At 35.9% G+C, this 14,599-nt stretch overlaps 1 protein-coding gene across 1 annotated transcript in view; it reads right to left on the bottom strand.

Annotated features, from left to right (window-relative positions):
* LOC150098061 (uncharacterized) overlaps window positions 1-12,744 on the bottom strand; it is an 84,026-nt gene extending 71,282 nt beyond the window's left edge. The window contains exon 1 of the mRNA XM_090406422.1: window positions 11,904-12,744. The gene's annotated coding sequence lies outside the window, so the exon portion shown is untranslated. The remainder of the gene's footprint in view (window positions 1-11,903) is intronic.
* Between the last annotated feature and the right edge of the window lie 1,855 nt (window positions 12,745-14,599).

The raw sequence follows: 14,599 nt of genomic DNA, 5'->3' as shown, positions 1-14,599 counted from the left end.
GTGGTCTTAGAATGACACAGATCTGTCTCCCAGATCTTTTTGGCAAATTAATAAAGTCATACTTGTTGTGATTAGACTGATATTGATTCTAAAAATAGTCTCATTACTTTGTCAAAGCTCCGGGAGAAGACCATCAATCTAAGACCATATTAGCAGTTGGTGGGGAAGCTTTAAAAGAAGTAGAAGAGATGAGAGATCTAGAACTGATGGTGAACAAGGACCTGAAATTCAGGGGCCACATTATACAAGTTGTGAAGATGCCACATCGGATAATGCCATTGATGCGGAGGTCTTTGGAGTGTGGCGTATGAGGACAGATTGAGAGAATGTAAGTTGCAGAGCCTCATGAATAGGAGAGTGAGGGAGATATATGATTGAGACACAGAAGCTAGTCAGGGGTATTATCAAGTTGATATGGAAGAGATTTTGGGAGAGAAGAAGCCATTGCTGGAAACTGTATGAGGAGGGTGTGAGCAGAGGAATGAGGAGCAGGTTCTTTGCATGGAGAGTGATTGGTGAGAGGAATGCACCTGAGTGTATTGTGAATGTACACACTAAATCAGTTTAAACCATGGTTGGATGAACATTGTGTGCAATAGTGTGTACCTCCCAAGATGAGACTCTGACTCCATGGAGGTCAGATGTTAATAATGATTAGCATATACTTCTCTAAATTAGCTTCACTGTTATCCAGTCCTAGACAGTGTTTTTCAAACTTTTCTGAAAACAACCCATAGTAAGAAATACATTTTACATCATAACTCAGTACATCAGTGGTGCACCCAGAGGAGGGGGGGCACCACTGATGTACTAAGAAAAAAGGAAATGTACAAAGAAAAAGGAAAAAAAAACACTAGAATATTTTCCAAAAATCTTTCCCTAATTAAAATTCATTTATTTATTTATGTTTTGTCATGTCTTCTGTTTCTATACTACTTATGAATGAGTGATCATTACATATGCAATGTATATGCATATGATATGCAATGATCATTGCATATCATATGCGATGCTTAGTGTGTATTCTCAAATCGTCTACTCAACTTGGGCCCCCTCCAAGATTAAATCCTGAGTGCACTACTGCAGTACATCATATATATATTGCCTGTATCTGTCTACATATAGATATATACATATATCTATATACAAGGTGATTATAATTAAAGTTTACATTTTGAAAGGCTGTAACTGGGTAACTACTCAGCAAAACAATTTAATATTTAACATGTGTGTGGCAATTGAATTTTATTTTGTGCAAAAACCCCAATCTTAGTTCTAAAAGTTGCCACTAGGGAATTGCCTAGTAAATGTAAATTACATATGATAATCCTGGTATGCAGTGAAACGCTGCGACCATACCCGTACCATTTATGCAAATGACCAATGTCCCCAATGACATATACTTCGAAAGAAGCTTCTATATAGCTGTGGAATATGTCAGTTTATTGCCAGTAAGCAACACATACTACACACACCTCATACTTATTCTTGAATTCATTCACATTGCTTGCACGCACAACAATCAATGGCAACCCATTCCAATCACACACCACCGTATGACAGAAAAATCTAGCCTTCACCCCCTTCTTAGCAGCATTCATTCTCAGCTTTCAAGGATGCTCTCTTGTCTACTGAAATCCTGTATGACCCTTTCGGAAGTTTGTAAGTCTCAATCATATTTCTCCTGTTTGCAGTCTACAAATTCTCAATCTGTCTTCATAATCAGTATTCCACAATACCGATATCATTTTTAACACTCTCCTTTGCACTCTCTCCACTGTATCAGAATCACAACGGAAACCAGGAGACTAGACCTGCACACAGTAGTTCAAATGAGGTCTTATCAAGGCCTTGTAAAGAAGCAAATGACATATTTATCTTTACATGTGAAAGTTCTTTCAGTATTGCAATTATCTTTTGAGTTATATTTGCAATCTTTGCTACATGGCCCCTGAACTTCAACTTGCTATCTACTTAACACTCCAAGATACTTAACCTGATGTTTCTTCTAGCATAATCCCACCAATATAATATGACATTGGATATCTAATCATACCATCATGCATCACTTTACATTTACTGATGTCCATTTGACCATGTCCACAATTTCAGCTATTCAAATCATTCTGTAAGTACTGCATAGCAGCATTCCTGATTACCCTACCTATCTTTGCATCATCATCAGCAAATAGCTGTATGTTGCATGTCAAATACTTCCCAATATCATTAATGTACAAATTGAATAACAGTGGACCAAGGACTGATCCTTGTGATACACCATTAGTTATCTTAAATCATTCACACTCTTACAATCTCACACTCATCTGTATATCACTTTTTGATATCTGTCAGTTAGCCATCCTCTTGTCCAGACTAATATTTTATAATCCAAACCCATATTCTCCAATTTATGCAACAATCTTCCATGCTGTATTCTGTCAAAAGCCTTAGAAAAATCTAAAAGTATCATGATGTATCCATTCCCCTTGTCTAGTTCAATGGTAATTGAACTAGACAAGGGGAATGGATTCAATTATAGAATCTGAACAAGTTGCTAAAACATGAATTTCCCTTAGTAAACCTATGCTGTTCATTGCAAAGTAGAGATTCACTGTCATCCCATTTCTCAAAGCAAGCCCTAACCAATTTTTCCCAAATCTTCACCACCACTCCTGAGATACTGATTGGTCAATAGTTGGATACATCGGTCTTTGCACCACCCTTGTGCAATAGGATTACCATACATTCTTTCCACTTATGGAATCTTCCCTCTTCTGAGACTCAAATTATATAGACTGGTCAAAGGAATAGCCAGTTCAGGAATAGCCAAAGGAATAGTCAAAGGAACAGTCAAAGGAATAGCCTAAACATCCTTTTAGCACATGTTCTGATAGCCCATCAGTCACTATTGCTAAATTCTTATTCAGTTTGTGCAACAGCTGTAATACTTCATCCTCATAGACCAGAATTTTTGCAACCAGTGAAAAGGTAGCAGTGAGCTCAATGTAGCATACACCAGGTTCATAGCTTTTAGCAAAATGGACACTCATTAGTTGAACTTATTAGTCTTCTACATCTGTCGCCCTCACACCATCTGCATTCAGAAGAGTTATTCTTTCTTTCACCTGCAGCATACCGATAGAATTCTTGTGAGTTGTTTTTTAGCTCGCAGAGCCAGTTTCTTTTCATATTCAGCTTTCCATCCAACAGTAGTAACTATTCTAGCCTGCTGCTTATAATTATAACTGACATCAACCTTATGCACATGATACTCCTACTACATCATCTTTTTCTTACGAATCTCTTGCTTAATTAGATTACACATTCATTTGATTCCTACCCTAACTCACAGGACACATTCTGATATTGCATCATTTAAGTATTTTTTTAAATGCTTCACATGCACTGTCGATATTCTTCCCATCCAGCAACCAATACCATTCTGCTGAACTCAGTATACTCCTTAGTCAGTCATAATTTCCTGTTTTGTAGTTCAGGCATGCAACCTTTTCTGAATGGAACATTCATAAACTTAGTCACTTCCCAAGTGAGCACCACATGATCACTGTCAGCAATCAGCACAGAATAGTTACATCTTTAATTGAAACACCCTTTGACATTATAATGAAATCTAACACTGTTAGATATACGAAGGTTTCTGTGGTTAAACAGTTCTGTGAGAAGTTTTCAGTATTGAGACCACATTATAATATAAATAAAGAATTTATTAAAAATAAGCAATTAAAGCCCAAAAAGTTTTGTACATCGTAAGACTTACCATCATCAGGGGTAGTGGTACATGAAAGTTTTACACAACAAACTATTAACAATTAATTACACATATTAGGTGTTTTTGATAACTTCTCAACTTTTAAATATTATTGTTATTATTATTTCGTGGCACCTCCAGGGAGTCCAAAGACTCATTGAGGGAGGGCACCTACTCTCTAGTTTTATCTTTTTAATTTTTGCATTGGACAGTCAGTCCTATTAGTGTTTCTTAACACCATGCAAGTAGATAAATACATTATTCCTTTCGGATAGCTGACTGAAAACAGTATACCAATTGACAAACCTTACACATTAATGGTAATATCACCATCCTATGTGAGCAAGCATATAGTAAACTGCTTACAAAATAATAATAATAACAATCTCGTCCCATCTTCTGTTAACATATTCAAAGAGAGAGTAATGAATATTTAGGCATGAGTAACTAAAATGGGTCCTCACACTTGATGAGTCCTTCAGCTTCCTGGAGATGCTATGATAATAATTTTTTCCTAATGTAAATTTTATACCATTTACTGTTATCCCATCTAAGCTTGGTGTACATACTGTCCTGCATTCTTGTATCAGTAATTTTGGAGAGGGTCTAGAAAATAGCAACTTGGGCAGTGTCAGATGAGAACAGATTAAGAGAATGCCTATTTGCAGAGCTTGGTGGATAGGAGGAAGAGGGAGTAATACAACTCATAAGGATAAATTAGTGAAGGATTTGTAGCAGCTTAATGTAGAAGAGATGATGTGGTTTGTGTATAATTTTCAGGAGAAAAATTCCTGCCACCTCCATATGAAACTTGGTGAGCAAAATGCACTGCCTGAGAATGTGGTGAGTGTGAATACAGTGCTTGAGTTGATGACATGATTTTAGAAGGTTCTCTCACAATGAGTTTTTTGACTTCATGGAGACCAGATGATAATTTTCTTTTTTTTTTTTTCTTTTATGAGGAAGGCTGACAGAGGCAGGTTTCACATGTTTGTGTATCATTTTCAGGAGAAAAATTCCTGCCACCTACATATGAAACTTGTGAGCAAAAAGCACCACCTGGGAATGTGGTGAGTGTGAGTACAGTGCTTGAGTTTAAGACATGATTTTAGGATCTCTCACAATGAGTTTTTTTGACTTCATGGAGACCAGGTGGTGATTTTTTATTTTTTTTTATGAGGAAAGCTGACAAAGCAGGTTTCACGTGTTGCAGTTGCAATAAAAAGGAATGATGAGAAGTTGCTGTTCTTGTTTTAACAAGTCCAACAGAAGGTGTAGGAAAACAATGGATGCCAGTTCACTAGTCTGAGTGTCTTCTAGGTACTGTAGAAAACACTCAGTTGAAACAATGCATCTGTGAAATAGAGGGATCATCTATGAGCCAAATTACTCTCTTTAGGACAGCATGAGGAATTTTTAGGTAGCCTGCCTGAAACATGTGAACAGTAAAAGATGGGTGGATTTGGAATTTGTAGAAAGCTAGTAGTTAGACAGGTGAAAAACTGCACCTTGAACAGAAAAGAATGCCTAGTTTTTGAGAGGCTAGGGAAGCTACTGATGTGGTGTAATTAAACCAGGAGAGGCTGGAGGTAGATGTCAGTCCAAGGAGAGAGATGCGATCCTGGTGATTTGTGTGTAACTGAAGATAAGGAAAGGTGAGCTGAGATCCCTTTTTCAAGAAAAAGGCAAAACTACATTTTGGTGGCATTGAAAGTGACCAGGTTATCCTTGTCCCACTAAAGATGGTATGGAAATCAGTGTTTAAGGCATTGGTTGCAAATAATCTTGAAACTATGGAGTGTACTATCAGCAGCAAAGCTATGGATAGAATTAATGTTACTGAGTAACGTTAATTCTATTCATAGTAATTCTCAGTAACTGTAACGTTAATTAATATTACAGTTACTGCGAATAGATTGCTTATATATATGAGAAAGTGCTTAGGTGACAGAATAGAGCCCTGAGGTGCTCCTGAATTGGTGGCAGAGCTCAAAGAGAGGGTGCCATCTGCTATGCAGTGAACAGCCAGAAAGAAAGGTGGCTTGATGAGCATTATGTATAACAGAGAACCTCACATGGCACAAGGAACTTCATGAGGATCTGATGCTAATAACAATATAGTGTTATTTATATGACCAAAAAAAAAAGAAAGCATTAGTATACAGTTTCTCATAAAAGAGGGAAGGGAGGGATTTTTAAAATTTTAAAATGCAAGATATTTACACTTTTTGGTTGCATTTCAGAATAATGTCTACACCTCAGGGCAGTAGCCTCCAAACGATACATGGCAACATCAGCAATCTCTCTCATAACTTTTGGAAATTTTGTTATTCTAATCTATTTCTTTCACTTAAATGATTTTCTCTAAATACGTTATCTAAATTTAATGAAACTTCATAAGTTCTTGATTACTGCACAGATTACTTAAACTCATATAAAACTGATGTTGAAATCTTTCAAAATGATTTAAATAGACTGGCAGTATGAGCAAAAAGGTGATTGAAAGAAAGGTCAGTAAAAGAAATGATCTGAGATGCTACATTAATTTTCTCTTTCCATCCACATTAGATGTACCTCATCCCGCCATATACTAGGTCAATCCCTCTAACCTATCATGTTTTCTTTCACTCTCTATAGAGCCTCCATAGCATAAATATAGAAGCCCTTTGGTCGGAAAGACCTGGGTTTGATTCCATCCATGATGTGAGGAACCTTTATCTGGTCTCTTTTGACTGAAGGTGAGTTAGCTGGTCTCATACGAAGGTAAAGAGTTTTTTTTCATCCATAAACTCAGTTTTTCATCTCTCAGAACAGGCAAACCAGCCCTGTGAACACACGAGGATCTACGGTCATAAAATATACTTAATCCCGTATTAAGAGGGCTCAACCTGCCCTAAGGGATGTGGGAGGATAGGGAGGAAACCCCATATGAAATAAATAAATTACTCTCTATCTCCAATATATTATACTCCCTCATGACTTAAGTCTGCAATCAAACTAAAAATAACTGCCTTTGTAGTACCATTGGAAGGCTGACAAGACAAAGCACCATTCAATTGGGAAATATACAAATGTGATTCTCATTATGAAGAGAGAAATCTTTATGGACTTTTCCAAGTAAAGATCTCAAAAGAGATGATAGTTGCAGATTGCAGAAACTTGTGGTCTTCATCTTACATAAAGACAAATCAGTCAAAGAACACATAAGCAATGAAGATAAAAATGCTATTAGTGGATGTAATGGTGGCATAGCATGTAAATGGTAGAGGGAATAGCATGGATTATGGATTGTATTAGTGAGCAGCATGTGACATAGTGTGGATGGTGAATAAAGTTTTGACTGAGTTTTGCCCCCAAGAGATGAGACATTGAGCTGCATGGAGGTATCACATAATAATTAATCATAATAATCTCTCATACTCCTACTATGCATTCAACTGCTTCTGACTTTCCAGACTGGAGTTCAAGCTCTCACAAACCAACAATATCTTCAAATGCCTAATTCCAAATCCATTTAAATGCAATGCATCCTGCCAAAACAGCTCCTTTCCCCCCCCCAACCAACTCATTATAGACATCTACATAGTGCACAATACAATCTCTCACTCTTCTCTTTGCTACTTTCAAAAATGCTTTTTTTATTGTTTCTCAAATAATCATTTATCTCCATTCTTACCTGCTAACACAATTCTGTTCTTCACCCACTCACCCTGGGTAATAACAATCTCAATCACATCACAAATTTGCTTCCAGTGCATTACACTTTTGTGATGCAATGGCAACCAGGGCTCTCGTAATCACTGAATCTCCATTTCTAGGCTATCTCCTTTCTCTCACACTCACATGCTATTTCTTCCTCTTTTCTTTCAGATGAGATTAATCCAAACTTTTATAACAGTGACAGCTGGGTAAAAACAGGATAGATGTGGGCAGCTGCATAGATAGACTATGAGACATCTATATTGTGTTGGTCAGCTATATTTTTTGTCCAGGACTTAGATCTAAAAGCACTAATCTACAACAGTGGTGCACCCAGACAGAGGGGGGGTGGCCCCCAAATAAAAAAGAAAAAAACACTAAAAAATTTTTCAAAAATCTTTTCCTAATTAAAATTCATTTTTTTTAAATTTATGTTGTGTTGTGTCTTCTATTTCTATACTACTTATGAATTCGCAATCATTGCAGTTGCTCAGTCATAGGTTGTATGCGATGCGTAGTATGTATTCTCAAATCGTGTACTCCCCTCGGGGGCCCCCCTCAAGATTAAATCCTGAGTGTGCTACTGATCTGTGAAGACCAGAAATGAGATTAGAGACAGAAACAGGAGGTAGGTGTGTGTGTGTAAGAGAGAGAGAGATTCTTTGAGATAATTTCAATATTTGCATCATTCTGAAATAGCCAAACTTTCTTTTTTCATGAGCTACATGAATGAATATAATGAAAGTTTAACCACCCAACTGGCCAATACGTATATATACGCCCAGGTTACCATGGATGCGAAGTGCATATTAAAATTGTAATACCATTGATATTACATTGAAATATATGATGGATACGAAGTGTAGAGGAGTGGTGTATTTTATCCATATTGATGGCAACGTGGTTAAAGGAGGTTGTTATTAAATTACAACTAAGATTTTTTTGTTTGGTTAAAAAGGGTGCCAGCATGAGCATGCATATACATACATACAGTTATAAGAACATAAAGTTATAATCTTATAATACAGTTATAAGAACCGTGTACATATTCTTGAAAAACTGGTTATATAATCATCTTGAAAAAATGATTTCATATAAAACATATTTCCAAGACAGTGGGATTCAGTCTGAAGTATCTGCATGGAAAAGAATTTACAACCATCCATAACTAACAGCATGTGATAGTCATATCCCATAACCAGGAATATGACTGGATCAGAATGAAACTGTGTGGCATTTCTGTATCTTCTAATTCAAGAACAGTATTTCAGGTTAGTCTAACATGTGACTGTGAATTCTTTATGAATTTTATTATTATTATTATTATTATTATTAAACAAGACCTCATGGAGTCAAAGACTCATCTAGGAGGTCCTTTTATCTCACACACATCTCATCATACCGGGTCTTAAACACATTCAAACTCCTTGCAGACACCACACTCTCAGGCAAGGCATTCCAATCATTCACAACTCTGCACGAAAAAAACCTGCCTCTCACTCCCCTACTCACACCCTCTTTATACAGTTTCCAGGGATGACCTCTGGTTCTCCCCTGATCTCCCACTATTCGCTGTAGAACTTCTCCACCATTGATCCTATAGCAACCCCTTACCAACTTGTAGGTCTCTATCATATCTCCCCTCTTCCTTCTCTCCACTAGTCTCTGCAAATTACATCTTTTCAATCTTTCCTCATACTCGACATTCCAGAGGTCAGAAACTACCTTAGTCAGTCGCCTTTGGACCCTTTCCAACATCTCCTCATCCTTCTGAAAACCAGGTGACCAAATCTGAGCACAATAGTCCATGTGTGGCCTAATCAAAGCCTTATACAATGGAACAACAATCTCCCTACTTCTACACGTCAGTGTCCTCCTCATCATTCCCAGAAGTCTTTGTGTTGTCTTCACAATTTTGGCGATGTGACCCCTAAATTTTAGATCCTTATCCACTATCACTCCCAGATCTCTTATTTCCTCTACTTCCAACAATATATTCTTACCAAGCATAAATTCTGCATCCCATCTTTGTTTTCCAAATTTTAAAACCTTACATTTTGCAACATTGAACTCACACCCCCATTTGCTTGCCCAATCACTCAATTTATTCAAGTCTTCTTGCAAGGCCACAACATCTTCACTACTCTTTATGGTTCTTCCCAACTTTGCATCATCTGCAAACAACTGAATATCTCCATCCAAATCTTCGCCAATATCATTAATATACAAGTTAAATTTTATATTATGAGTTGTTGTTTTTTTTTAAATCCAGTGCCACCTTACTTTTTGTCATCTGGAATTTTCATGATGACACTCGGGAGACAACCTGGAGCAGTGCCATTACAAAGAAGACTCAAGGGAGGGATCAACAGTGCATTGGAAATGGTCAAGAGGTTTTTAAAGGAAGCTGTATCAGACTGCATATCACGAATCAGGAGAATAATTCGAGTTGGAATTAAATGAATAAGGTAGTAAGTATCATAAAGCAGGAGTTGAAAAATAAGAAAATGTTGTGGAAGAAATATAAAGGTGATCAGCATGCTCGTCAGTGAACAGTACAAAATACAGACAAGAAAGGTGACCAGAATGTAAGGAAGGCAAAATCAGATTATGAGAGGCAATTAGCAAAGTATGCCCAGGGGTTAGTGTAGGCCTCTGTAATAAGTCTTTGGATTCTAAGGAGATTCCTGTATAATAATAATAATGCTGCAATCTACTCTCAAACTATATGAAGTCCAACAGAAGAAATAACAGGAGTGTCCTATTAAATATTTGAAAATGAAAAATTCCCTTTAAGCATATAATCACATTTGAAGTAATCATGGATATCAGTTTGTTAAACTGCTTATAAGGACTATCATATTTTCCTGCATATTTTTTATGAGCTAGAAGTGATCTCTTTGATGTAGTTTTTTTTTTCAATTCTCGTAGAGAAGTAAAATGGATTAGGCCTGATGATTATGTGCTCTATAACCCTCATTTTGACTTCATTTAATACTGGTACATTCACCATATGTGCTGGCAACATTCTTATACACTTCTTCCATAACCTGTCAACCAATACAAAATCTCTCCTAAATCTATTCATTTGGTCATCCTTACAAGTTTATAAGTTTCAATTAAATCATCTAAATTTCCCTTATTTGCCAAGCACTACAACTCTATAGTTCAATAAACTTGAATTATTCACTTCTGGATGTTCTCCAGTGTTTCTTCTTCCCAAAACAATGGAAAAAAAATTGTTAACAAAAAAAGTCCTAGCTGTAATCCCACCAGAACCAATACTGCAAACAATGATAAACATTAGCAGACGATATGTTGGAAACTCAAGCAACTCAATTTTTGTGCAATAGTCCAGATGAACTCTGATTAAAACAAAACAATCACTTCATCATTACTAAGTATCCTTGTCATCTGTGTTGATTAAATCACCATCTGCTATACAATTATTGCAACTTCAACTCTAATTCATAAAATTCCACCAAATATCTCGTATCTCCCACTAGGTTATGCGATTTCATTTGGTAGCAAGTGTCAGAGAGCAGATTATCATTGTATGTATGTGTGTGCATGTATATATCATCATCATCAGTCATTGTCAATCCACTGCTGGATGAAGGCCCTTCCAAGATTACTCCAAAACTGTGTGTCCATGGTTCTCCTTTCCCATGTCACTCCTGCAAATCTGATGATATCACTGATCCACCATGATTTAGGTTGCCATCGTGGTCATTTTTCCTCTCGTGGAATCCAATCCAGTACTTCTTTTGTCCATCATTGATCTTGTCTTTGAGCAATATGCCTAGCCCATTGCCACTTCAGATGTTTCACTCTTCCTATGACATCAGATATATATAATATATATATATATATATATATAGCATAATTTCAAGGAAAACATTAAGTGGCATGATAGTATTGGAAACAGTAAGTTGGGTGTATTAGAGTAGTGTGCTCTCTCACAACTCCCTGGAGGTGTCAGGTAATAATAATAATACATATATATAAAATATTGGCAAACCCTAATATTACTCTTCTGTGAGCCACTGCTGCTCTGTATACAGCTGTCACAAAATCGATCTTTGACCAAGTGAGGCATTCTTCCCAAATTAAGATGGTGCAATTTTACAGAAATGGAATTAAAAAAAAAAAAAAAAAAAAAAGATAATCTTTACAAAAATATTAACTGAAAAAAAGATGCCAATTTATAAAAAATGTAATTTGTTAAAAAAAAAAGCACCCATCATTATTTACATCTCACCAGAAAACTAAGTTATAGCCATGTCTATTATTATCACCATTTTCTCTTTAATTTAAATACTAATTTATTGTGTCAGCTATGCCAAATCTAGAAATATGGCACTCCCTGTTGTCACTTATTTTAGATATATACAACGATTTATTACATTATTACAGTAATAATGCCATCCCTTACCAAAGAGATTCAATTTCTTCTCATCCAGTCCTGTATTCTAGTCATGATAAAATTAATTAAAACTTTCCCTATGTCCCAGGTACAAACCAAACAACGATTAGATGCCTCTGTTTGAATATATTATTTACAGTATTGCTTCCTTTAGGACCTTTGCGGTTGTAAACTTCACACAGAACAATTAAACATAGGCATTTTAAATGATTTATGCATTCCTTTGTATCATCGTAATATCACATCTGGTCTGAATGCCAATGTAAACCTCAGCTGTGTTCAGTGTTATTTCAATTCAGCCACAAATGAAATGACCACAGCCAACTAAATCTCAGCGCAACTGTTCGTAATTTATTAAACATTAGCACACTCACTGCAATTAAATTTCATTAATACAAAATTGTTGCACCCATATAAAAAGTTGCTTTTATTGATTAAGGATATTAAATCTACACCTCGTTAAGTTCATCATTAAGCTGGATCATAATTTACATCATGGGCCTACTAGATGATCCCTGAATTTTCAAAAAAAAAAAAAAAAAAAGATAAAACAGATTACTGTTTGTTATGTTATATTTCTTTTGTAATATAGTGATGCCGCCAAAATCTTAAAAGCAGAATTGTCATTATGAATGCTTCAACAACTGGCTTACAACTTTATTATATTTAACGAAAGCGTAACGGTTCATGAAAAAGAGTGTAAGCTACAAATGACTGATAACAAGTAAGCAGCTGCATGCGTGTAAAACCAATTTCAGTGAACATGGCATGATTGATTAAAAGCTTACATGACAAGCACGTTTACCAAATTGTGTTATAAGCGGACTTGCACACGCACAACAGTTGTTAATGTTAATTCCGTAAGCGAAACTACTGCACCCCACGGCAAGATTTTCAGTTTCCTGGATACGAAGTAACATACGCACAAACACAAAACTGATTTCGTTATTACAATAAAATATCTAGTTCTAAAATTACTTGTATTATTTGAAATCAAATTTCAAATAATACAAATAAACAATGCTTAGAATGACCCTTCTTACATATTTGCACAGCATTAACATTAAAAATAAAAATGCACGACATGAAAATATTACTTAATTTTGGTTTCACTCTATCTCTTATCTTTTTTACCAGATTTAAGGCTGTAATTACAGTAGAACTATTAAGACCATGAGGCCAGAAGATTATCTGTTAATTGGTATATTCTCTGGCCAGTATACTTATTTTGTGAGATGAAAAACAATAATTTTCCAGGAAGACTTATCTTAGTAGGAGATCAAGTAATAATTGATATGAATTATAAAGGTTCCTCGCATTCCAGATGAGATTCGACAACCGATGAACATCCTCGCGAATACATTACCAATTCTAGATTCAAATGGAGGCTATAAACTTGTCATGATGAATGGTCCTAGGTCCCAGAACTGTATGCATACTGCTTAATGTATAGGGTGTTAGGGTTTACTGATCGTCTGAAAACTTTTCTTTTATTCGATTTAAGTGGATAATGAATCCAACATTTTTTTTCAAAGCCGATTAGAGAAACTACAAGAGTTTCATGCCGAATATAGAAACTATAAAGTTTCGGTGGATCCAAGCGTAAGCAAACCTTTCATGACAGGGTAACTCGTAGTAAAGGTGGAGTAAGCTCCGATCACTATCCTTAGTATTACCCATAATGTAAAACATGTATGATGTAATACATTATGGGGGTCACTACCCAGACCGGTTTCGACCTTTTATGAGGTCTCGTCAGTGGGAGCTAGGCCAAGAATACTCAGGTTGAAGTGATGCAGAACTTATAATTTACCATACGAGTTGCTAAAAAGGTGTCGCATCACAAAAGGCACCAAGAATTACTGAAAAAGAGAGCCGAAAGGCTTCACTTCAGCGATGTAAAATTATTCAAATTAAGTGGATAATGAATCCAACATTATTTCAAAACCGAATAGAAAAACTACAAGAGTTTCTGTGACATCTTTTTAGCAAAACTCGTCAAAAAAACCGGTCTGAGTAGTGACCCCCCCCCATAATGTATAACATCATACATCTTCTAGGCTGTGTTGTGCATTATGGGTAATACTAAAGATAGTGATCGGAGCTTACTCCACCTTTACTACGAGTTGCCCTGTCACGAAAGGTTTGCTTACGCTTAGATCCACCGAAACTTTCATGTAGTTTCTCTATTCGGGTTTGAAATAATGTTGGATTCATTATCCACTTAATTTGAATAATTTTGCATCGCCGAAGTGAAGCATTTTGGCTCTCTTTTACAGTTTTCTTTTATCTCTTTACACTCTGGTTTTAGAAATGCAAAATCCAAACAAAGCTGTGCACGAAAAAAATATCATTTGCATCAAAAAAGGATTTAAATCGAAAAAATATAAATAAATAAATAATGTAATACATTCCTTAAAATTATAAGCTGTATTTTATATTTTACCATTATTAGCTCCTCTCAGGAAAAAATAAATAAAATGAAAACTTCCAGAGGAACTCGATTCAATCTCCTACTTCATCAAGGCAAAGCCTAAAATCCACAAAAACTTACTTCATCCATGTTCAAAGTCTCCTCTCAGGGAAAAAATAAATAAATAAAATGAAAACCTCCAGAGAAAAGATGAAAATGGGCACTTTGGAAGGGTAGGAAAGTCTCGATTCAAACCTCCTACTTCATCAAGCCAAAGTTGACATGATTTTAA

This window comes from Typopeltis vanoorti, chromosome 16 (genome assembly GCF_054136105.1).
Source record: "Typopeltis vanoorti isolate ZY-2024b chromosome 16, IOZ_Tvanoo_1.0, whole genome shotgun sequence".
In the NCBI taxonomy this organism is placed as follows: Eukaryota; Metazoa; Arthropoda; class Arachnida; order Uropygi; family Thelyphonidae; genus Typopeltis; species Typopeltis vanoorti.
Note: the sequence above shows the minus strand (reverse complement) of the source record. Positions and strands in the feature narration are given on the sequence as shown.